The sequence below is a fragment of the Panthera pardus genome, unplaced genomic scaffold (assembly GCF_024362965.1).
Source record: "Panthera pardus isolate Hobbes unplaced genomic scaffold, ASM2436296v1 HiC_scaffold_19, whole genome shotgun sequence".
Taxonomy (NCBI): domain Eukaryota; kingdom Metazoa; phylum Chordata; class Mammalia; order Carnivora; family Felidae; genus Panthera; species Panthera pardus.
This window is the reverse complement of record NW_026526754.1, coordinates 20,625,756-20,651,813: the sequence shown is the minus strand read 5'-3', so window position 1 is coordinate 20,651,813 and position 26,058 is coordinate 20,625,756. Positions and strand designations below refer to the sequence as shown.

Sequence of the window (26,058 nt, the reverse complement as noted above, 5' to 3'; positions counted from 1 at the left end):
CACAGAGCCCGATGGGGCTCAAACTCACAAACCATGAGATCATGACCTGAGCTGAAGGCAGATGCTTAACTGACTGAGCCACCCAGGCACCCCAGCAAATAAACTTTAAAATACAGCCCTCCTAAAATCCCTTCAGAACCTGAGGCACCTGTCTGGCTCAGTTGGAAGAGCATAGGACTCTTGATCTCAGGGATCATGAGTTCGAGCCCCATGTGGGCTGTAGAGATTATGTAAATCAATTTTAAAAATCCCATCATAACTTGAATATAAGGATGTAGGCATCCCATCCAATCCTGCTCCTGTGTTCCTGCCCAGCCCTGAAGCATGCTGTATGGTCTGCTGTCAAGGACCCTCTGCATCAGGGCTCCAGCACATTTTCTGGCTGCCGAGGCAGATTTAGGGACATCTTTGTACAGACACACAGGTAGACTTTTTGAGTCTGTAGTTCTCAGACATTTTCTCACTGCTTCTGACCATCCGTCTTGGTAGCCAAGATTAATTGGGCCTACCTGCTTTAAGTTTTTGGAGGTGAACTATGAAGGAGACACATGAAAGTTGCATTGATTGTTATTATAAACTATCATTCATCCACAGGAGGCACACTGATCAAATGACAGGGCCTGCTGGAATGCCAGGATGCTGGCTGGTTCTGGTCCTGGTCCCTGGGCAGGACCCAAGAAGACAGACTCCTCTGGGGAGGGCTGGGGGTGAGGGAAGGCATACAGAAGTTTATCGGGGTCTAGTTCTGCATTTCTGTCCCCACCTTCCCTTCTCTTCCCTTACCTTTTTCCTTTTCTTTCTTCCTTCCCACCTCCATTACTTCCTTCCACAAATATTTTCTAGGAACCTATATTATGCTAAATGCTTGGGCTATCATGTTGAGCAAAGATGGACACAGTCCCTGAGTTTCAGTGTAATCAGAGAAATAGACATGAATTCAATACCTTATAAGTAATAGGGGACCTATTCCAGGCACAAAGAACCACAACATGTGCAGAAGTCCAGTGGCATTCAGGGAATTATAAATAAACCAGTGAGATGCGCAGAGACAGCAAGGGAGACAGTGAGGAAGAAAGAGTGGAGATAAGCTGGAAATGTGGGGTCTGGAAGGCCACATAAAGACTTACTCCTTGAAGAAAGCTTTGGACCCTCCTATCACACTATAGAACCAACCTGCCTCTACCTGAGTCTCACACAACTACAGCTCCCCATTCCAAAGGACACTAGCACTCAAGGTCCTCCATGGCTAAGCTGCCTCTCCTCTGGCCTCTGCCTTCACGCCGTGTCTCACTCATCACCCACACCTGTGCCAGCGTGCACCTGTATTCTCCCAACCCTTTGCTCATACTGATGGCTCTGAGAAAAAGTTACTGCCTGCCTTCTTTAACCTGTTAACTCTTACTCATTCTACAAGAGTCAGCTCAGGCAGCTTGTCCAAATACCCTCTTTGTGTTCCCAGACTTTCCAGCACACAAGATCTTTTATATCATGTTATATCAATATGTCCACTTTATATATCTCTTTTCCTCATCAAAACCAAGAGCAGAAACTGAATCTTATTTTTTTATTCACCACTCTATTTCCACCAATGAACAGAATGCTTTTCCATACAGGGGGCCATCAATAATGATTACATTTAATCCAACTGCTTTCCAGGGGCAAAGTGATTCTCTAGTGGTGGCAGACTGGTGGTACTTCTTTCATGCTGGGAGCAGGAGCTGCTCCAGGCGAGGGCAGGAATTGAGAAAGAAGGTCCCTAGTTGCCTCTGGTCTTGGTTGAGCCCAGCACTGGAGACAGGTAGGAAATGAATGTCCATGCTGTCCCCTTAGTTCCCCAGACCCGTGTGCTTCCCTTTATGAGAGCACTAGGTCTCCCGTGTTTGGCTTTGACTTAGCTCATTGGTGAAGTCACAGGTGGTGCCTTATCTTTCTTCATCATCCCAGTGATGCTGTACATAGTCCCAAAGCTAGGATCAGTGTGCACACGTTCAATGAATGTTTTGACAAATGACAGTAACAACATCTACCATTTATTGAGTGGCATCTGAGCGCCAGGCTCTGTGCCAAGGACTCTATATTCAGTCTCTTCTTTTAGTCTCCCAGCAATTCTAACCAATAAGCAGTATTTTCCACTTTTTTTTCACTATGTACCCCCCTCAGAATTTTAGAAATGTTTGCCTAATTGCCACCAATGTCATGAACTTTTAATGACCCCAATATACTGCATATCTGTTTACTTACAGTATGTGCCTCTGTGCCTTAGACACACACACACACACACACACACACACAGTGCAATGTTTTGCCCATCCCTCATGCCACCCCTCTGGGGGCAATATAGTCGCACTGAAAATGTACACTCTGTAAGCATCGTTTTCCATTTTACAGGAAAACAGACTGAGCCTCAGAGAGACTAACTTTATCAAGTGCATACACTCAGAGACAGCAGGAAACTGTCCCCAGTCCATCCGTCTGCATCTACAGTTCAAGCTCTCAGTACATCCATTTCCTGGGAATTGATACATAAGAGGGAAAAGGGCAGTTGCCCCATCCTGACCCCTGAAGGCCACTCATTCATCCCTCTACGCTTCTCAGAAGTGCCAGGTAGGGGTGTACTGAAGGATCAAATCCACATTCAGGATCTGGCACATGGTAGGCATCCAATATAGTCTAGCTTTCTTCCCAGCTTGCTCTACCAAATAGCTAAGGATTGCAAAATGGGTCCTTGTTTGTTTTAGATACCTTTACCAATTCAGGAGCAGATGCTTTAGACTGTGGTTCTTTTTCCAGGCTATGAGAATCACCTGTGGAGCATTTAAAAAAAATAGCAATATCTTCTCAACTCCCAACCAAGATTCTGGTATAACTCAACTGGTCTGGGGACAGGGCACTAGTATCTCTTTCAAGCTCTCCAGATGAATCTAATGCATCTGGGGCCAAGAACCAGGGCCTCAGACAATGGACTTCCTGTCAAGATACCAGGTTTCCACATTTCCCAGCCATCCTTGGCACAGAGAGGAGGTTGGGGACCTAGCATGCCAGGAACTGCTATTCCCTTGCCTTAAGAAAGGGCAGTTTTAACAGTAGGTATCTAAGCCCTTTTCCAATCCTGGTTCATGTGTAGCAGCCCTGTGACCTTGGGTGGACCACCTATCTTCTTTGCACCTCAATGACTTCATCTATAAAGTGGGACATTACAGTACCTCCCTCACAGGTACTGTAATTCTTATGGTGAGCATCCAACATGATCATATATACCTACATGACAGAACAGTGTTCCATGAATAAGAATTATCATTACTCCATCATTACTCCTGTAATCGTGGGCATTAAGGAAGCTACTTTTTCCTTTTCCTGCACAGCTTCCTGCTGCCAGCTGGTTTTCCACCTGCCTCCTGGGTCTTTCCATCTCTTTCTAGTCAGGTACCTATGCTCTGGCCTGCTGGGCTGAGTGTGGTTTCCATGGAGATAGTTACTATAGGCACCTCTGCTGGGGCCAAGGGAGTGAGGCAGATGATTCTGATCCAGACTTGCCCATCTTTGAATCCTCCTACTTTTCTTGGCAAAGCCCAACCTCTCTCACGTGAGAGGTTGTGAAGGAAAAGATGACATCAAAGGAATAAAATTACAGGCCCCACCCACAGCAGACTCAACAGAGTTTCGTTAAATATCCTTTAAATAGATTGTTTGTACAGATAACTTCCTACCAATCTAAGGCATTATTTGTCCTAAAAGCACGACACTACACTGAGAGATTCACATTCATGACTGCACTGAATCCTTACATTACCAGTGCAAGGTAGGTAATTTTTTCTTCCTCTCTAGAAACTGAGACTTGGGGAGGTTGAATGAGGTTAAGGCCACACAGTTAGTCTCTGCTAGTCTGCCACGGCAAATATACCCCTTCCTTCAAGGCTCCCAGCCTCATGGTTCTGCCATATTTTCACAGATGATCCATTATTCAGCTAATATTTTTCTTCTACGTGTCTCACTTTATTTATTCTCACAAAATTATTTGAAGATAACATTTATAAAATCTGTTGGATGTGCGAGATGTCCTGTTTTCTAATAATGTTAACTGAAATCTAAGGAGTCAAACGAAAACATGCATTTGTCTTTGCAGCCACTAGAGCCCTCCCGAAATGCTGGCCAGGGTTCCATGCCTCTGTGCACATCCCTCGTTTAGAAAAACTCACGCCTGGCCCCGCCCTACGCAAGCTTATCATCTACACGAGATCTAACTCCATATGATTATTGGATATAATCCAGAAGGCCCTCTGATTGAAAGAACATATCTAACATAAATAATGCAGACTTGAGAGAGATGCAAACCTTAGAAAGGCACAGATCTAGACTTCGCCAATGACAGCAACTCTGGCCATAGGTAAATGGCAGATTTGAAATACATGAGGAATACTTTATAAAAAGAAAAAAGCTCACCACACTTTTTTTTTCTTCTTCCTCCTAGAAAAACAGACTCTACTGCCCCACTGATTACACACTCACCTTAAAATCCCTATTAAAGGGTGCAACTGATAGCCTCAGCCCTGCATCGTTGTCTTTTTAACTTTGCTGACACAACCAAGATATCAGTGATTCTCAAACTTTTTAACAAAAATTTTTAAGGTTTTATTTATTTATTTTTGAGAGAGGCAGAGACAGCATGAGCAGGAGAAGGGTAGAGAGGGAGAGAGGGAATACCAAGCGGGCTCTGCACTGTTAGTGCAGAGCCCAACGTGGGGCTCAAACCCATGAAACCATGAGATCATGACCTGACCCAAAACCAAGAGTCGGATGTTTAACTGACTAAGCACCCAGGAGCCCCTCAAACTTTTCATAGAGATTGAGTCAGTGCATGTTTGGGGACACAGAGTTCAAAAAACATATTAAGGGTAAAATTGAATAGTTTTTTTTAAGTTTATTTATTTATTTATTTATTTATTTATTTATTTATTTATTTATTTTTTGAGAGAGAGAGAGAGAGAGAGAGAGAGAGAGAGCAGGGGAGGGGCAGAGAGAGAGAGCAGGGGAGGGGCAGAGAGAGAGGGAGACATAGAATCCGAAGCCGGCTCCAGCCTTTGAGCTATCAGCACAGAGCCTGATGCGGGGCTCGAAACCACTGACTGTGAGACAAGTCGGGACACTTAACTGATCGAGCCACCCAGGCGCCCCGTCCATCTATTTTTGTTTTTGATGTGTTTCTACAGAAACATCCTCCTAAAGACCTTGGAATGACACCATGAAAATAATTGAAAGCAAAGATTCTAATAAACAATTAAACTTGTGAACAAATACTCAAAATCTCTATCTGAGGGGGAAAATAAACTCTCTGTGCTAATATGAACCTACAAAGGACTTCCTTACATAGTTTATCACTGTGGCATTTAAAATAGCTTCTGGAAAGAAAAAATATACATATAATATACTGTACATAGGGATTTATTGGAATCAATTGCACAACATCATTCTTTGCGATAATCTTTGAACACCCCAGGAGAAGAAAGGGGGATGTGAAAACTCCCCACCTGGGGGAAAAATGCAAATGAGACAAATGGCACCACTCAGAGTTTCAATTATGCTTTCAGCATGTTTCCACTCAAAAAGTCCTCTGGGCTTAATGCAAATGTCACAAAAAGACAAACTTAAGCTGGGAGACAAAACCACAATTGAAATGGGAAGTTTGGCACGTGAATTAAGGGGCTTAATCTTCCTGACCTTGATTTTATGCTTTTTTATTTCTTTCTTTTGAATGTGGTTCTTGAGGATGAAAATCCAAAAGGCATAGATTTCTTACCATCTTGAAATGTGTGAGCAAGCAAATTAAGCTGTATTATGATCCCAGGAAATATGAAAATGCAAATGGATTTAAATTTATCTGCAAAATATAGATCAGTCCTGCTCATGTAGATAGGTATGTACTAAAATATGGAATTTGTCCTACTCTTATAAGTGTTTTGGGGTCAGTCTATGATCTGTACACTCACATCTTCAATGGGAAAATGGTCCTAAATACATGTATACATTTGTAGAGACTTGAAAATTGGTCTGCACGTGAGTGGTATGTGTACCTCTTAGAGTTGGTGGTCAGACTACTTGTCTGGTTGAGTGAGGATGTGTGTGTGGATCAGTGGGCCCATGGGCTTTGAATGGGTCTTCCTAGGAGCTGAAGGAATCTCCCCCACAGAGAGATACAATTGGGTCTACAGATAATCTGCTTCTAGCCATCTCTAGTCGCACACAGAAGGGAGTGGCTTTGTTTTAGCAGCTATGCTGGTGAGGGGAAAAGTCCTGATTCATAGCATTTGCCAATGTCTGTGGTGTAAATATTCTAAATATGGCTGATTTCAGCTACCAATGTGCCTTCAGTTGGCTTGCAGATTTTCTAGAAACTTAACCAGCTCTCAGGAGTGCAAGTATCAGCTGGTTCCAGCACACCACTGACACCAGGCAATGACTCTGTCCAGTAGAACCTAAATTGTTTACTCTCCCTTATACCAGATATCCCAGTACCCCTGGCCTCATTAGTAAAACAGAATCCAGTTGTTCCAGTAGCAAGAAGGTCTGCATATTTGTTCATTTGCTAGTCCTTTCCTGGACACGGCAAGCCGTGCCTTTCTGACAACTGAAGTAGCACTTAATTCAGAAACATCAGATGGACTCTCCCCAGGATACAGAGCAAGACTAATTGCTTTTCACATCCCTCAGGATCCCACTGGCATCCAGAGGTACCGACTCCCTTTAAAAGAGCTCATAAGGCTTAGTCCAGAGGCTCTATGGACTTGCCCAACTGAGAGAAACAGAAAGCATTTCCTACGGTTTCCCTGAACTCCTTCATTTCTCAAATGTTCTAGCCAATCTAACTTTCATTAACATATGTTCAGTCCTACCCACATTGGGCCAGATCCCCAGATGATACAATAGGCACCTCCCCCAGCCTTCATTCTACCCTCCTGATTCCTGAACACTTTTAATTGTATCCTGTACTCCATTGTTGGCCTGGAATCAGCACTGACATGTGCATAGCTTCTATAAGGTTGTGGGCATGTTCTTACCCATGACTGATTAGCTCTGGAATACATTTCACCTGCAAAGTCTTTGTAGCTTTGATGGGTGCAGAATGCACAGTCTTAATATCATCTTATGTTTTGATTCCAACTTTGATAAAATAGAGTTTCAATTCTATCGAGGCAAAGATATCATAATGAACGATCTTGTCAAGTGATCTTCTGCAGAAACCTATTTTTGCCATGTAAACCCTTAAGGGCTTCCTCTTGGAACAAGACAGGGCCCACATCTGCTTTCAGGGCATTTTCTGCCTACCACTAAAAACTGAGCTGCTAGCTCTCAAACCAGTCTTTTCTGTCAGGGTTACATTTCCTCCTGTTACAGATTCTTTAAAACATGGCAGATTGTTTTCTGAAAGAATACTGTGCATCGTCTATCCCACGGTACTTATAATCACTATGAATTTGTATTTCAAATTGGAATTACTTTATATGGCATAGTGCCTGACACAATATACACTCAACCCTGTTCATTGAATGAATAAACAGCAGAACTGCAACCTGACAGCTAAGCAAATTTGAAACTCCCCAAACAAAACTGAGAATGATGGCCCAAACTCATGAAGATTTGAGGAAGTCGATTGAAAGTCACCCGATCAGCGAAATATTAATCACAGACTCAGCAGCTTTGAGAATCACCAAGTCTCAGATTTACAGAGATTCCGTCTCACTGATTTCCATAGGACTAGCACATGTCTCTTACATAGCCTTTAGTTTCTGAGCTATCTAGTAATTATGTGCAAATGTGCCTCCCTCCCTATTTCTATTAATGATAAGAGAGACTTGGTCCACAGCAACATTCCAGATTTTTGGCCTTGCAGTTGGAGTTGTCTGGGGACATGTGGCAGAGTGTCTTGTCTGAGCCTAAATCATGATTCAGATCCTGATCATGTCTGATGCAATCAGACCCGTGATTTCCCAAGTACCTGTCAACTGCGTGGGCAGATCTACATAACAAGGAAGGGACCTGTAAGGAGGACAACTTCTATGTGGGCACTTAGAGACAGGCAGAAACAGAAGGAATAGACAGAACTCAAAATTGGCTTCCTAGTCTAGCCCCATGGGTTTGTAGTTCAAGAAAGGCATAAGCTATATATACAAGCTTAAAGATGCACAAACCACAGGCAATTTAGGTAATTTCAAGCTCTGTTAGCCTGGTTCCCTACAAACAGCGATGGTGAATGGTGGCTTGGCCCCATCTCTGAATGGAGTACACCTTCACTTTGCTCTCGTACAATGGAGGCTATAGTACATTTGGGTCTCCTGGCATCTTGGGGGTTCATGGCTTTGACGATCCAAGAGATGGACTTTGAGAAGCAGCCTTCTCACAAAGAGCCGTGAGGACACTCTTCCTTCAAGAGCTTTTCAGGTACGTTAAGCAACAAAGAGGCCAGAAGGAGGGGTCCTGGGAGAATAATTTATGAGTTTGGGTGAGGTCTTTCAGAAATCATCTCAATGATGGCCAGGGGAGGAGGTAAGGTGAGGTGTTACAATTGTGCAGGTGGAGGCTATAAGAATGTATAGTGCAAATATTGTTATTTGCATGAACTCCTTATTGTTCAAATACTAGAAAAGCCTGAAGAAATTCAGATTACCATTTGGAAGGACCAGTATTTCTGGATGAAATAATTTGCTTATTTCTAGATTCTTTCAAGTAGAGCCTAAATGGCTATTCAGCAGGAATGGTGTGGAAGAGATTCTGGTGTTGGATGATGTCTCTTACAATTGGGAGATTCTATTATTCTAACTCTCAACATTTTCATCTAGCAACCCATTAAAAATATATTTTTTCCACTTACAGTGCTCAGGATAGTAGGCAGTAAGGGATAAATGCTAACATAAAGATGAATATTATCTTTATGCTAGATTATCTGCCTTCATGATATTCAGTGTCTAGAAGATCTGGAGGGTTGCCCTGTTGAAGGATGAACATTCCATTTCTTCATTGTGTCAAAAGGCCAAACAAGCACCACAGGGTAGAAATTACAAGCAAACAAATCATAGGTAAACATAATAACTTATTCCCAGCAGCAAGAGAAAGTCAACTAATGAGCATGCTCATCATTATCAGAAAGCATCCAAGATGAGGGATTATCAACGAGTATTTCTCACTTTATGAAGGAGATGTGTTCTCTAAAAATTGCTTAGAAAGCAAATTCCTGTATATTTTCCCTATGTTTTATTATAAAATTGGATATGTTCTTCTAAACAATGCTTTGGCCTTAAGCCATAATAAAATTGTGTTTAAGAATGCAGCAACACATTAGAAACATTTGAAGCGATGAATTATAGCTTTTCAGGTAAATATTTATACTAATACATAACCCAAATAGTGAAAGTATACAAATCAACATAGGCACATATTTTAATTGACTATGAGAGTTTGAAGATCTAATTATAACCTTGACGTCACACCATCAATTTACCAAGACAGCATCGTGGATCTAAAGGGCCTTTAGCTTTGACCCAACCTCTTTCCTAGAACTCTAGGTGGAATGATCAACTGGTCTTTTACTACACTACCACGGAAGGTTTCAGAAGGGATTAGGGGGACTTGGAGATGAAAGCAGGTAGGAGTGTAGCAGTGGTAATCCAACATTTGGAAATAAATAAAAATGTTCAAGATGAGCAAACAAACAAAAGTCCTGCAAAATGAGTCTTCAGGGAATGTGTATTGAATCAGATTCTGATTTACAAATAGTAAAATAAATGTATAAGGTGCTACCATTAATAGAGAAGACACAGTCCCATCTCCTAAAGACCTTATAATCTATCATCTGAAGCAGTGCTCAGTAAACAATATCTCTAAATGTTCAAATGGGGAAGAGGAAGGTGGGTTTTGGGAGAAGTAAATGTTAAGTTTGTTTTTTTAAGTTTTTATTTAAATTCCAGTTAATTAACACACAATATAGTATTTGTTTCAAGGGTACAATGTAGTGATTCAACACTTCCATACAATGGCCAGTGCTCATCACAACAAGTGTACCCCTTCATCCCCATCACCTATTTAACCCATTCCCCTACCCATCTCCATTCTGGTAACCATCAGTTTGTTGTCTATAATTAGGAGACAGTTGTCTATAACTGTTTCTTGGTTTGTCTCTCTTTATATAAAATCAACAAACCAATCTGTACGGGGTTAGTTTCCCAACCTACTTGATCCAAGAAAATGGGCAAATTGGCTGGGTATCAAAAATCTGTAATAACGTCAGACTCGCTGAGGATTCTAGCAAGACAACATTCACTCCAGTTCTAAACTAGTTCAGTGAACATAAATGCAAACAGTATCCAAGTTAAATGAGTGCTAGCTCATATGAACAGGCATTAATAATCACCTGAAGCATTTCCCTATATCTTCAAGGCACCCTACAAAACCATAATGGTGCTGAAATTTTAGGTTTGACATCTATCTTCTATAGAAGATGTCTTCTACATATGGTTAGATATATACCTATATACAGATATACTTCTGTATATAGTTACATATACTTCTGTAAATAGATAGATATACAGCTATCTTCTATATATAGTTCCTTGCAGAACATTTTCTAAATGTCAGGCAGTGCACTAACCATTGACAAATATTTCTTTCATCTTTTCAACAGTCCTTTGATGATAATACCATAGAGATGAGGAAATTGAAGCCCAGAGAGATTAAGCTAATTTCTTCTTTTCTAAATGTTTATTTTTGAGATAGCACATGCGTGAGAGAGAGAGAGAGAGAGAGAGAGAGAGAGAGAGAGAATGAGCAGGGGAGGGGCAGAGAGAGAGAGGGGGACAGAGAATCTGAAGCAGGCTCTGCACTGTCAGCACAGAGCCCGACAAGGGGCTCAAACTCACAAACCACAGGATCATGGCCTGAGCCAAAGTCAGACGCTTAACTGATGGAGCCACCCAGGGACCCCAAAGCAAACTTCTTTAGGTCACACATCTGTAAGTAGCAGGGCTTGAGCTTGGCTTTTTTACATCTATTGTAGAGTCCTGTCCCAGGTTCTGGGAGAAGATACAGCGGGTGGATTGTTCCAGGACTGGGGGAACCCAAAGTAAGTGTTAGAAGTTATTCTACAGCCTAGGAGCATATGGCTTAACAGAAGTTGGACAGTCTGTCTAGAGCTGAAAGAGGTATCAAAGACAGAGTTGAGTGCAATCTTGAAGTAAGCGATTAGATCCATCAGGGAAAAACCCATCCAGCAGAAGCTAGAAGTTTCTGTAGGTCAAAATTTAGGAAACACTTACAATCTGAAGAAGGGCGAGGAAAATGCATGAATGAGGCCCCGCCAGATCATTATGCAGCCCCAGAATATCTAGAAGTATTCAAGAGCTTTTAAAGGCTGGGAGAAAAGCTTACTGTGGAATTTGCTATCAGTGATCTATCTAAAACTTTTATCGAAGAACTATTGAGATCTGGACTTTCTGAAGACCAACATCCTGCTATTGCACTACAAAGCCATCACAGATTCCCAGATCACAGCATACAAAACATCATGGGGGTGGAGGACAAAAGGAGCATGGCATTTTGATCCATGATCTTAAGTATGGTTTGATTTTCATAAAACTCATAAAGAATCTGTAGACAGTGTGTGGATGAGTATCTTCTCTGTAAAACATCCTGAGGCATTTTGAACAACCCATGCTTCATTCCCTGTGGATACCAAGAATGCTTCTGCACAGAGATGGCCTTATGCCACCTACATTCCAGAGAGGGTTTAGGAACATTTCCTGAAGATAGAGTATTGCTTGGGAGCCCAAGTACACTATCTGAGGCAACAATCCCTCCTAAAGAACAGGCTCAATATTGACAAGGTCGGTGGCTTGATAATAACCAGCAGCTATGCCAATCAAACTTCCATAGAGCGTGGAACACCACTTTCTACACCTTCATAATTTTCTCCTGACCTATCTTTTGGTAACCTGGGAGTACTTTCAGGGCATAAGCCTCTTACAGGTTATCCTTTTGGCTCTGCTCAGTGCTAATCCTGGCAAGAGCTGGCAATCAGAAATATTAGCCGACTCTTTGGTTGCAACCAATTAATTCATTCAGCTTCTTCCCTAATTGTGGTGGGTGAGACACTCGCCAGCTGTGATAACAAATTGGTTCTGTCTAGTTGACAAAACCTTATCAGGAAATTAAAATAAGATGATCTGGCTTACAATACATGAAGAACAATTAATTCTTGTATGCATATATGGCTTTCTGATGTAAGCAAGAAAATGATCATCCCTGTAGGTCATGTCTATTCATCCTCCAGTTGCCAAGAGATTTTCATTGCATCCCTTATGCCATATGGCATCGTCTCTAGCTTCAGCCTCGTGGGAATGGAGGAGGATGCCTGCCAAGAGCGTCTCATCACTTGTTAAAGGTGTCCCATTTTCTTGTGATTTCTTCACTCAACAATAGCCCATGTTCATTTCCTAAGGAAGTCAAAGCCACTGCGTCTAAAGGCCTTTGTTCCGCTTCCCACCCTACCTGAATTATCATGGGACGAGCATGAGCCAAATGTAAATCATAGCTTTCTATCAAAACTGGCAACTTTTGCAATTGAAGGATTCTTATATGGGATCTCAAGTATATTGCTGTGATTATAGAAGGCCCCACGTGTCTGAAAATGTTCTTTTTGCACATACCCACGGCAAGTCTAAGGTTCCTGAAATTTATTGCCAGTGCTTTTTCTTTATATATATATGCTGCAAGCCGAAACATATGGTCCCACACAACTGTGATATTTACGATAATGAATCACAGATGTTTAAATGGATGTAATCTGAAAACACTTAAATGCTAAGATGCCGAAATCTTACTGCAAACATTGCAAAGTGAGGACCTTTGGATTATGTTCATTTTCAGACATTATCACTAGGAATAGGACTTTACATATCCTGGGAAAATAGCAGGAAGAAAGAAATGACTCCCCCTCCCCTCTCAAAGAAATACAGTGTTCAAAGTAAACAAGGAACTCCAAGGGTGTAGATTTGATAACTGAAGTGTAGTCCCTTCTAGAATTAAGGGTGAGCTTGCCACAGTGGGCATTTTTTTTACTGTGCAACCGTCTTATAATTCACATTGTATTAATGGTTATTTTTAAATACAAAAAAATTAAAAAATTTATTTGCGTGAAGTGGAAAACACACCCACTTACCATTCGTCGCCTCTCATTTGTCCCATTAACCACCACACAATTTGACATATATTCTACCAGATTTACAAACTATACCCACACACATCCCATAAGTAATCTTGTTCTTCTATTACACACATTTTTTCTAATACATTTTATGTAAATTCATATAGATCTACTTGATTCTTCTCCATGACTGCATAACAGCTCTTAGTATGGATGTGCTATTATTAAAACAGTTCCCTGTGGCTGGACGCTCAGTTTTTCCTGTTTCAAAATTATTAACTATGTAGTAGTAAACACTTTACACCTGCCTTTTTGCGCATATGTGCAAGTATTTTTCTCCAGTTGAGACTCATCTTGGAAACTGCTGATTCAAAAGAAATACCCATTTAAAATTTACTTAGACACTGACAAATGGTCCACCCAGAAAGGCTTTATTGATTTGGACTCTAATCCAAAGTGCATTAGAGTTCTCTTTCCTCACGCTAACAGTGGAAAACACAGTCTTTGTATTTTTTTGCCAGTTTGATAGTTGGAAGAAAGGTGTGTTGTTAGTATGTGTATTAATGAAGAATTGTGAGGTTACTAGGCATTGGCTCATAGAACTGGCTTTACTTCCTTTTCTGTGAATTTCGGGGTCTGCCAGAGTATTTAGGAATTCAGACTGTCAAGTTGTCATTCAAATTGTTGCTTGCTTTTTTTCCCTTGCCAGACTCGAAGCTTCTTAAAGGAGGGAACTGTGTCTTAAGCCATGTTCTCTCTGTTGTTCAGCTGACACCAGGCATCTGTGTTTTATTACACCTGCTCACATGCAAGAGGCCAATGTTTCTCTGCCAGTACGCAGCTCCTTACCAGAGTCCCACTTTCAGAGAGGAGACTCACTTCAACGCCTCCCTCTCTGTCTGGGCTCCCTTCCCTCTCAGGCTGTGCCTCTCCCTTAGCAGAAAAAAGCCTCACACCTGCAGGGACTTGATCAGCGCAGTAACCCATGTATTTCAGTACTAGCGCAGAGCCAAACAGTAGGCACTTAGTACCTATTTTGTAAATGCCTCAATCTGTGTGTTGTGATCTGTCAAACGGTTCTGACACCAGATAAAACAGTGGCACCCAACTTTGAAAGGAGAACCGTTGTTCTTAATGCCCTTTCTGTTTTTCTGCTCCTGTCCTGTGCTGATGGACAGCAGGGAGTGTCAGGGTTCTTCCTGAGGTTTTAATCCCCGCTTTGTGGACCAGCGTTTGGGACATACACAGAGATTGTGAAAATGAGAAACAAGAAGCTTGTGGGCCAACGTGTGACCAAATATCCCTCTAAGCCAGGAGTCAGGAGTTGACAGCCTGCAGCTCACAATCTGCTTTTGTCAACAGAGTTTTATTGGAACACAGCCACACTCTTTATTTACATGTTGTCTGTGGCTGTTTTTGCTCTACAACTGCAGGATCAAATAGTTGTAAAATAGACCGTCCGGTTCACAAAGCCTAAAATATTTATTATCTGGATCTTGGCAGAAGAAGTTCGCTGATCTGTGCTATAGGCCAAGGTCACATCCCTACCCTGCCCCCCCCCCCCCCCCACACACACACACTCTTCAAGGTATCTGCTCTCAGCCACCTGGGTGCTAGGACAAGTAGACTCAACTACAATGTACTTTGCAGTCAGTTTCATGATTAGCCACAAAGACTATCAGCAGAGTGGGGAAAATGACTCACATACACTTACCTAAATGTTATCTCAATGCCTGAGTATTGCCTTTAATTTTCCAAAATAAAATCTGCTGGGAGATATTTTCCATTCAAGATAGGTCCTCAAGAGGATTAACTTTTTAAATACACTTTTAAAATCCATTATCTGCAGTCATTAAATATATGGACAAGTGTTCATGGAAAAGATGAATATATCCAGAAGAGCAGAAGGAAATTGTGTACATCTATATTTTTATGTCTCTAAAGCAATAATTTAATTTACAACCAAGAAATTAGCTGAGAATCATGCTTTTGATCAAATTCACACATAAAACTGTTTGTCTTCAAGGTCTGTTTCCCACAATGAAAATAATCTGTCATCTTTTAATGCGATTTGTCATTAATTTTTGTTTCTTTTCTTGTAGAGAGTCTGTCATCACTTTCCCCTAAATGACTACGATGTCTGCTTTTCTGCACTCTCTCGGTGAAGTCCCTTGAAAATTTAGCTTCCCAGAAAATGAAATAGGAATTATCCAGCCCAAAGGTGATAGGGAAATAGTTATTTTATTTTATCTTATTTTTCTCACAAGGATCCAGCTTGTTAGCAAAGAGCAAAGCACCATTTCTTTAAAAAAAAAAAAAAAAGCACCATTTCTTTGAGCAAAGGGGCAAAAGGAAGAAAGATAGAAACCAAAAACCCTCAAACTGGTTTAACATCTCCATAAAGTCAGATGCTGTATTGGAACTGGAAAAGGATCATTACTGTGTGTTTTATGTACCTAAAAATCCACTGAACTCAGGAAAGTCCCACATTTAAACTATAACACATATTCCCTCTGTAGTTTTATAAGTTTGCACTAGGTGGTTTCCTGGGTTCTTACTTAGTGCCTTTTAAGCCTGGGTATCATGGATATGAATTCTTCCTTCATCATCAGAGTCCTGGGAAGAAGGACCCAGTTTTGGACTCGGATGGGCATGAAAATGACACCTGGTGATATTAACTCAGCAATACTAGGAAAAAAAGGAAGAGAGGAAGGAAGGAAGAAGGAAGGAAGGAAGGAAGCAAGGAGGGAGGGAGGGAAGGAAGGAAGAAGGAAGGAAGGAAGGAAGGAAGGAAGGAAGGAAGGAAGGAAGCAAGGAAGGAAGGAAGGAAGGAAGGGAATCCCTCATAGTGAGAAATTTGAAAATAGTAGTAACAGCTGGAATGATAGAACAGGTGCAGTGCTCAGCCACAGACCCTCTGAGGAAGGTGGGCCCTGGTAGGCACGAGACCCCTGGCTCTATGGAGCCTCTTGTTGAGTTTGAGTGTGGAAGTTCAGGAAGGTAAAATACAGTGGTTCCTAAGGGCTCTGCATAATGAAAGATGAACTGGGAGAAGAATAATTCAGACAGGAAGGTGTGAGGAGCAGATTTGGGGGTGGAAGGGAGAGAAGAAAGGGGGAAGCCAGAGAGACAGTGAAAGATCATGAAGGTAGCCTTGCAACCTTAAACCCTCAGTAAACTCTGCCTTGTTCACAAGTGTGCAGGTGTGTGTGTGTATGTGTGTGTGTGTGTCTGCAATCTGGCATAGGGGTCATGTCTCCACTGTATACATAAAAAAGCAGAAAACATAAAGGCAGGGGACCCAGAGGCAAGAAAGGTCATAAGGATGTGAACTCCTAGAAATTGATATAAATTAAGGAAAGGGCTTTGGATCTCCACAACTTATGCGGCTATGAAGTTAGGGCTCAATTTCAGTTTAACTAACCCTATAGGGGTTAAAGAGTGCCTGTGAACATCAGATTGACATTTAATATTTATTCAGCTCTTTCCACAAGTCAAGCGGTGTTGTTGAGATGTTGCATGGCTTAAACAAAAATAATATTAATTTTTCACAACTCTGAGTGATACTGGTGCTGTTTCCCCATTTTACAGATGAAGAAACCGAGCCAACAGGGAAGCTTTATGATTTTTTAATGTTTATTTTTGAGAGAGAGAGAGAGTGAGAGAGGGGGAGGGGCAGAGAGGGGACAGGGGACTGAAATGGGCTCCACGCTGACAGCAGCGAGCCCCACGTGGGGCTTGAACTCATGAACAGCAGATTATGCATGACCTGAGCGGAAGTCAGAAGCTCAACCCAGTGAGCCACTCAGGCGCCCCCTACAGGGAAGCTTCATACCTGTGAAGTTATACCTTTATGACAGGTATAGAAGAATTTGGTCTCCAAACAAGTCTGCCTGACCTCAAAGCTCATGCCTCTCGCTACTTTGCTCTGCTGTTCCTCATCTGCTCAGCAAATGGAGTCTCAAGAATTGTGATGGGTTCCATATGCATAAAACAGATGGACAGTCAGCCTCTGTCCTTATTGATAGCAAGTCTGGTCAGTGAGTCAGGCATTTGAAATTAGGTGGTGGGTTGCACACTGGGGAACACAGAAGTGTGAACGGAGTTCTCCAGGAAGAAAAGTAGAACAAGTAGTCTGGTTTGAGCCTGAGCCATGGAAGGCTTCACGGAAGAAATGACATTTGAGCTCCGCGTCAAAGGACAAGGAGAACCAAACAGCTGGTTCCCACAACTGACTGCAAAGAAGTTTGCTACTAGTGCCAGACATCAAAAATGGATTCTGACGGATTCTGCCAAAGGAGGTTTCTAGTCCAAGATTCACAAATCATCTCTAATTCCATAAAAAAAAAAAATTAACTCTGATTCAGTGGGAGTCTGGGTAGCTATCACTAGAGCCTTCATCAACCCTGTTTGTAGCAGATCTGTCCACAAGATGATGTTTTTGAAAGTCTTCTGAGCAACTACAAAGCACAACAGAAATTTCAAAGTGGGAAGGAGGAAAGAAAATAGGCAGGGGAAATGAAACGTGTGTGAGATGGGGCAGGGTTCCTCTTGATCAAATTTGCAAAAGGAGATAATAAATTAGGAGAAAATGTGAGAACAAAGATGGCTGTATGGTTTCTACTTTTGACTGAAAACAAGCAAAGAAGCAACAAACCCTCAATTTTCATTTATGAGAGTTAGCTTTGTTTCTCTGTAGTTCAAGTTTCTGGTCATAGTTAATTCAAGTGGGAAGGGTTTTTACTGATGTTGAAAATAGGTAACCTCTCTGATCTTCAATGTGTTTATGGAGAAAAGGATAGGATTGGCAAAGTGTGGCCCCACAAACTAGCAGCATCAGCATCACGTAGAGGCTTGTTGGAAATGCAGACTCATGGGCCCCACCTGAGGCCAGGTAAATGAGAGACTCTGGGGGCAGAGCCCTGCCATCTGTGTTTGAACATGCCCTCCAGCAGATTCCGGTTCACGTTCAAGAATGACAGCTCCCAGCGCAAATAATCTTCCAGATGATTGGACAGCTACTGAATCAATAATTCAATTAAAAACATTATCCAGTATCAAGTAAGCACTATTTGAAACTAATCTTTTTAAAAGAAAGAATATCTATTACATATACAGGGAGCTTTGGAGCCAGAGTGTACAGATGTGAAGAGTCTTTCCGCCCAGCTGTATGAGATTTTACACAGAATCTCCAACACTTGATTTCCTGATCTGCAAAATGGGAATAATTATGCCTGTTGCCTAGGGTTGTCTTGAGAGAGAAAGAAAGAAAGAAAGAAAGAAAGAAAGAAAGAGCGGACGTGAAGCATCTGTAAGATAGGAGGGCCCCTAAAATAGTTGCGTGTGTAAGTTTGTTTAAATAATGGACTCAACCACCACACTTCTCATTTAATGAACATCATAATCTATGGGCGACTGGGTGGCTCAGTCGGTTGAACTCCCGACTTAGGCTCAGGTCATGATCTCACAGTTTGTGAGTTCGAGCCCCGCGTCGGGCTCTGTGCTCTCAGTTCAGAGCCTGGAGCCTGCTTTGGATTCTGTGTCTCCCTCTCTCTCTGTTCCTCCCCCACTCACGCTCTGTCTCTGTCTCTCAAAAAATGAATAAACGTTAAAAAAATTAAAAAAAAAATAAACACCATAATCTAATCAAATAAAAAAAAAAACACCAACTCTTACTGATGCACTCTGCTTAAATCAAGAGGGCTGTTTTTCTGGAACACAGTCTCCCAAAGGAGATGTGTTTCCTCAGAAAATGCAATACAACGGATGATCACATATAAAGGGCCAGTTATATGTCATTTGATCACTCATCCTCTTCGATGTGGTAGACTTGAAGCACCAATTTATGAAACTGAAAGGAAGGAGGAAGACCTCATCCTGGCCTGGACCACCATAGTCTTCTGCCTGGAATACTCCAATAGCTTCCACACTGGTGCCCCCAGTTTCCTCCCCAACCATACCCACCCCAAATAGCCTCAATACAGCCAAGAAAAGCCCATTTCATGTTTCTGTAACCCCTTTACTCAAAAGCATCTCATTTGGAGTCAAAGCCAAGTTCTTACCCTAAGCAACGACAACCTACGTAACTAGTTCATATTATGCATTGTGTCCTTCTCCTCTGCCTTCACTTACTCACTCTAGACTCACTGGCCTCCTGGCTCTTTCTCAAACTCCCAGGCATGCTCCTGCCTCAGGACCTTTACATGTGCTATGCCCTCTGCTGCAATGGTCTTTCCCTACACACTTAAGGCTCTCCCCTATTTCCTAACTTCCTCTCAATACCTACTCAAGTGTTACCTTTGTTAGATGGCCTCCCATCTAACATTTCAATATTTCCCTACCCTGACATTTCTCTGGTTCTTTTTTTGTCTTTGGCACTTCCCATTATCAAAATGTATTCTACAGTATATTTACACAACTTATTGTTTTCATCTTTCTCAAGAGGGCAAGTTCAGGGTAGCTCAATAGCCTGGAAAAGTGCCTGGCACATGATAAATCAATACACAGTGAATCAACCAATGAATCAATGAATGAATTGGATTTCATCATTTTCATTCCTTTACTTAGCTATTGTCATCTACCAAGCAATTAATGATGAGGGAAATTAGCAAAGTCAGTAGGTAGATAACCAACTGGAGAAAAGGACAAATACAATGTGATCTTTGTAGTTGTTTTTTGGCCATGTACATAAATATAAGAAAAGAAAAAGAAGAAGAAAAAACCTTAAATGCATAATAATTTCAAGACATTTCCTCTCAAGTTTTTTTTGTGTTTTAGCCCTTAGGGAAAGTTTCTCAAGGCAACGATAGCATTTAGAGTGAGAACTTGAGACCCACAGCTCAAAACGTAACAAGTTATAAAACCAAGGACAAGATAACCTGCATTCTGAACTGTAGTTTCCTCATCTGTGAAATAGATTGCATACTGATACACAAAACTCATGGGACCAGATTGAAGAATAAATGAGTGTTCATAGATCCCTTGCCATGGTGTTCAGCAGAGTAAAAAGTCAGTAAATATGGCTACAGCTATCATAGGAGTGTGAGTCACTTGAATCTAGGTGTTCTGGAGAATATGGAATAGAGGCAACATTTTATGTATTTTTTTAAATTTTATTTATTTATTTTAGAGAGAGAGAGAGAGAGAAGCAGAGGGAGAGAGAGAGAGAATCTCAAGCAGGCCCAGCGTGGAGGCCAACATGGGGCTGAATCCCATGACCCTGAGATCATGACCTTAGCCAAAATCAGGAATTGGACACTCAACTGACTGGGCCACCCAGGTGGCCCTAGATGCACCATTTTAATGGAAAATCAGATCATTCCTATTTGAGTGAATTTCAGAAACTGGAGTTATTCTACTCTAACTCGGTCAAATATTGCATTGGGATGAAACCAGTTTTTGAATATAAAATTGCCGCCATTTTGAAAAGATCTAGATTTTAAACATCAATAACGGCTCCTCATTCCCCTCACACTCTGTTGGAGTTATGGCTCACTTCACTTATTTTCTTGTTTACACAGGTCACCAGCACACCAGTGATTACAAAAGTGAATAATCCTTGTTCGGACCTGGGCTGTCAACAAAGACTGAGTGAATGGCAGCACAGAGAATGGTGTACCAAGCAGTCAAGCAGTGGGCCAGCCTTCCCCAGCCACCTCTTCTCTCTCAGGCTAAGCCTTTGATGTGCCCCAGAAAGGCAGGTTTCAGCATTTTTCACAAAGGAGCTGCCGTAGAGAAACTAAGTTGTGTCCATCAAAACCATTTATGAGATAGGGTCTAAATTGTGTTTTCTTATGCAACTGGGAAAACATCTCAGATCACATTTTTCCTTTCTCTGCATTAATAGAAGATCATATTTTCACTTGGGTCTAAAAACAGACACCTAACATGGTGTATAGTATGTATGTATATACATACTATATGTATAGTATGTATGTATATACATACTATATATATAGTATGTATGAAGAAGTATAAACTCCTTCATAGTAATTAACTATTGTGTTGGGACTTTTTCGTATGTGTTAACTATGTGGTTGTGATTTGAAAGTACCCTCCTTGAGTATCCAGAAGATGAAAATTACCATAAAATTTTGAGTTAAAGGATTATTTATTATTTATTACCAGAAAGGATTTGAGTTTCAATTCAGCATTGTGTACCTAAAACACAAGCCACCTTAAGCTACTGACTTCAAGGACACTAAATGCAGGGCTGAACCTAGACAGAGTACATTTCAAAATGATTTTAAATTACACCGTAAATTGAAAATTAAGGACTCTTGACTCATTAAAAATGAATGACAAACAAAACACTCATTGCAGGACCAGGATGTTCTGAATAACAGAGCAGAGGTCATATTTTAAAGCAAATCTTTCAATGTCTTCTATTTGTGTTGAACCACTATCAACAAGGATACCCTATGACCTTCTATAATTTTTGTCTTAAACGTCCTGGTACGAATTATTTTAAAGAGATTGAGAGTGGTTGGTTCAGTTAAGCATCCACCTCTTAATTTTGGCTCAAGTCATGATCTCAGGGTCGTGGGATCAAGGTCCACTTCAGGCTTCACACCGAATGTGGAGCCTGTTTGAGATCCTCTCTCTCTTCCTCTGCCCTTCTCCCCTACTTGTGCTCTCTCCCTCTCAAATAAGAAAGAATAATTAAAAAAATGAAGACAAAGCAAAGCGTGCAGAGCCTAGTTCTCCTGTCTGAGACAGAGAATCAACTAGGCTGCTCCTGGGGAGGATGTGAGTGTGAACTGTGATGAGTGAACATTGCTTCTGAAGCATAGTGTACCAGGGGACAAGTCCTGGGCATCTGGGAGGAAAAGAAGGTAGACACACACCTAGCTGGAGATTCTCCTTTGTCTTGGTCCTTCGCATTAGGAAGACAGCACTCAGTGCTCTACCTGGAAACTGGACATTTCAAGGCTTAAGGTTGTTGGTGGGAGTGGCCTAGATCAGTGTGGGAGGGACAATGAGCTCTGAGAGGTCCCTTGCTTGCAGCTAAGTGACTCTAGGATGACACTTTACGATGTCTACATGCAACAGAAGGTAGGGGACTAGAAATAAATGAGACTTGAAGAAGGAGAAAGAATGCAGGGGTGGGGCAGAGCCTGGAATTTATGGGCTTTGGTGGAGAAATTCTCTCTTCTCCCGACTAAGTCTTTAAGTTAAGATATAGCAAGAAATTCATCCAAAATCCAACAGAAAGCTAGGTCTTCCTGAAGTAATGGAATCTTACTTCCACACTCTGGGCTGTACCTGGGCACATGGCTACTTGGCTAGAAAGCACTTCCCTGCCTCCCTTGCAGCTGTGTGTGGTCATGTGATTCACCTCTGGTCAATGGAGAATGGAGGAAAGTGGGAGGAAGGCTTGCAGTAAATGTCCTTAAAAAAAAAAAAAAGAAAAAGATGCATCCTCTTCTCTTCCTTCTTGTCCCCTTCTAGAAGGCTGGATATGGTGTAGGACATAGGGAAGACAATAATACCCTAGAGGGTGTCAGAACAGGTCTGCCTATGACCTAAGAGTCCAATGATACTTGGGGTTGCCAAGCTACTACACCGTGCTGAACATACCATCACAGAAGGCAAACCACAGCCCTGATCTTTTCCAAACATGGGTCCTGGATTCCATTGTGGATCCCCTGCCTGACCTGACTGGTTTATGAGAAAGATGTACATTTCTGTTTTGTTTCAGCCTCTGCTTTTGGACCATCTTTATTGTAGCTATTAGCCAATCCCCTAACTAATTTGGATGCCCAGGTCTGAGCTGCCACTATGTATTGTTAATTCAGAGTTCTTTCCAACACACATCCTTTTGAGCCTACAGAGCTTTTTTTCAGCCTTCCCTGTCCCTCTCTCTCTTTGTCCTTCCCCATCCAGCTCCCTGCCATGGACAAGAATGGCTATAGGAGAATGCCAACATCCACTGGGTCAGGAATGGGGTCCAGTTCTCCTGTGAGCATGTTCTATTGCCAGGCTCAGTTCTATGAAACCACATCCCTGAACCCATGAACATTTCCTCGCCAAGCCAGAATCTCCCTCATTTACATAGATCATTTTTCAGACAGTATTTATTGAGCATCTACTTCAGCACAACTCACTGAATTGTCTTGATTCTCCTACCTCTTCCCTTATTAATATGATAAAGAAGTATAGTATTTACATGAAGCAAATCCACCTGGAATTTTTCCCCAAACCAACCAAATGAAAATAGAAAAGAAGTGGCAGAGAGGCATCATAAATATGCAAGTTTCTGTTTATACAGAATTATTTAGGAGATGGAGCATGCCAGTTAAGCACTGATCACATATCTTTAACTACTTCCATTAAATATTCAGAGGGTCCTTTGAATGGAAGAGTAGGAGTTGCCCAGGGGGCTTAGTAATCCCCTCTGTGCTCTAATGTCAGGAGCAGAAGGTAGAGCTTGGTTTTGGTTCCTCCACCAGTGTATTTCTCTGGTTTCTTCTGGTAACACACCAGGACATGACATACAGTGAGCAATATGGGAGGCAAATCGGATGAAGCCTGAGAGGTTTGCAACTGGGATACAACTGCTTGAATTAGGAATAGGTGTCTTCTCTGTTCTCTTTTCTGTGTTGAGGGGCTGCTACCAATGATAATGTGTGACTACCCTGATTTTTACATTTATTTATTCTCCTTACACGGCATTTCTCCTTTTGTCCCTCTTCATGAATATGGCTTTTTGGGATATTAAGAAAAACACACACACTTAAGCCATTTAAAGAGATAAATTTTCAGTCCAGTGCTACCTGGAGTCACAAAGCTACTGCACGAGTCCAAGGACATAATGGGAGACAGCTGTGCACAGCCCAACCTTTGCCAAAGTAGGAGCCCCTCTAATCTCCCAAGGGCACTTCTTAGCTCAAAGCACATTTGCATTGACCTCAGAAGCAAGCGAGCTTATTGAGATTGTCATATGAGTTTAAACACTTGCAGGTGAATTTTAAACAAGATAACAAATGTTTATATAAGCCATTCCTGTGCTGGAGAAAGGACATTGAATTTGGATTCCTATTCCAGTGCCACTATATATGAGCTGAGTAATCTTAAGCAGAGAATCAGAGTTTTATCTGTTAAGTGGGGATTTTATACCTACCTCTCTAGGCTGTTGTAAGAATGCCATGAAATAATATACATAGTATATGCTCAATAAAGATATGCTGAGTAAATGGATAAACCCAAGTAAAAAAAAGTTCTACATGTTCTGGTCTTTTGACCCTTGCTTCCTGATAGTTCCTTCAATATGCCAGGCACCTCCAGTCCCAGGACTGGGAACATTTCATATCCCTCTGTCTCCAAGGCTTTTCCTCCATACCCCTACGTGACGTGTTCCCTCTCTTCCTTCAAGTCCCACTTGAACACCCCCTTCTTAGTAAGGTCTTGCCTGATGAGGCTTAATTTACAACCACACCCCTTCCCTTAATCCCAGTCTCCTTGTCCTGCTTCATTATGCTCTATCTTACTGATCACAATAAAAAAAAAAAACAATACATTTTACTTATTTCTTGGGTGTCTGCACCCAGCTGGAATGAAAACATCACAAGGGCAGGGATTTTTGTCTGTTAAGTTCACTGTATTCATCTCCTAGGGCTGCCGTAACAAACTACCACAAACGTTGTGTTTAAAACAACTTAAGGTAAGTTTACTTTTCTCACCTGAAGAAGTACCGCTTCAGGTGTGGCTCAAGTGCGCAGCATTTCCTGAGGAATTCAGTGATATGGGAAAGGCAGAAAATTCTGCCACTTGGAAGGCCCTCCCATGACTGCCCTTTCCCCAGTCCAAAGTGATCTCCACTGTAGCCCGAGGGACACTCCCGACCAAATAGGATTTGGATTCATTGCCATGCATGAGGTGCGTCAAGTGTCTTCTGGTCGGATCCAATCATCTGCGGGCATAAATGACTACACAGAGCCCCTTCTGATGGGAGAAGCAAAATGTGAGATTCATTTCTAAGAATGGAACATCCATTAACATGGCTGCCAGATAATTCCTCAGAACCTTCCTGATTTGCATAAATACCTCCCAGTCAATTTCTATTTTTCGTAAATTAAAATGAAAGCGGCAGTTCCACGTCTGAGGCCCTGGCCACAGTCTGGCAGGTGTACATTCATGTGAGCAACAATGGCTTGAATACTGGACCAGCGGAGTAGGTAGAGACGGAAAAGTATCCATTGTCAGTGTTGGTCACTATTTGCTTCAACATACTGAATAATCCTCATGTGCATGGACAATAAGCTCATTTAAATGGGTTATAGGAATTCCAAACAATGCAAGACGACTTGTGCTAAGCGACCCAAAGACAGGGCTATAAGTGCATTCTCAGGAATTTATTATTTTTTTTTATCATTGCAAGAATTGTATAAAAATGGAATTGCCAAAGTAGTTCACATTGACGAGCATGAGTCGCTTGCCTCCTCTGTGCAGGCTTTACACAGAGTAGGCACTGTAGGGGGTTTTAATAATGAATATAAAGTCATCTTTTCCCTCAAGGACTTTTAATCTATCTAGACGATCATGACAACATAACCAGATTAAAAGTAGAGAGTCAGAGCAGTAAGAATTCAGAAAGGAAATTATCTGGATTTTGAAAAAAGAGGTCAAACATCTGGTTGGTAGTGGAGGTTTGGAAAGGGAGGCAGGAAGTGAAAAGCACTAAGGAAACAGAAAATAATAAATGGGTGCAGAATGAAGAAGACATACCTCAAATCATGTCGTGTCCTTAAGACATAAGTGGCAGGGTGCAAATGCACATAGGGACTGGACGTGCGTACAGAGGTGATGGATGAGAAAAGATGTAATTATGACTAACATTCACTGAGCTCTTACTACATGAAAGATGCTCTGCA

General features: G+C 41.7%; 1 protein-coding gene and 1 long non-coding RNA gene across 2 annotated transcripts in view; one reads left to right on the top strand and one right to left on the bottom strand.

The window, feature by feature from the left end:
• CDH13 (cadherin 13) overlaps positions 1–26,058 on the bottom strand; it is a 1,030,614-nt gene that overhangs the window by 657,307 nt on the left and 347,249 nt on the right. The gene's annotated exons all lie outside the window — the stretch shown is intronic.
• Positions 7,906–21,065, top strand: LOC109245733 (uncharacterized). The gene is made up of 3 exons (XR_002071043.2): positions 7,906–8,433; positions 11,042–11,107; positions 20,707–21,065. It is a non-coding gene; the product is annotated as an uncharacterized LOC109245733 (long non-coding RNA).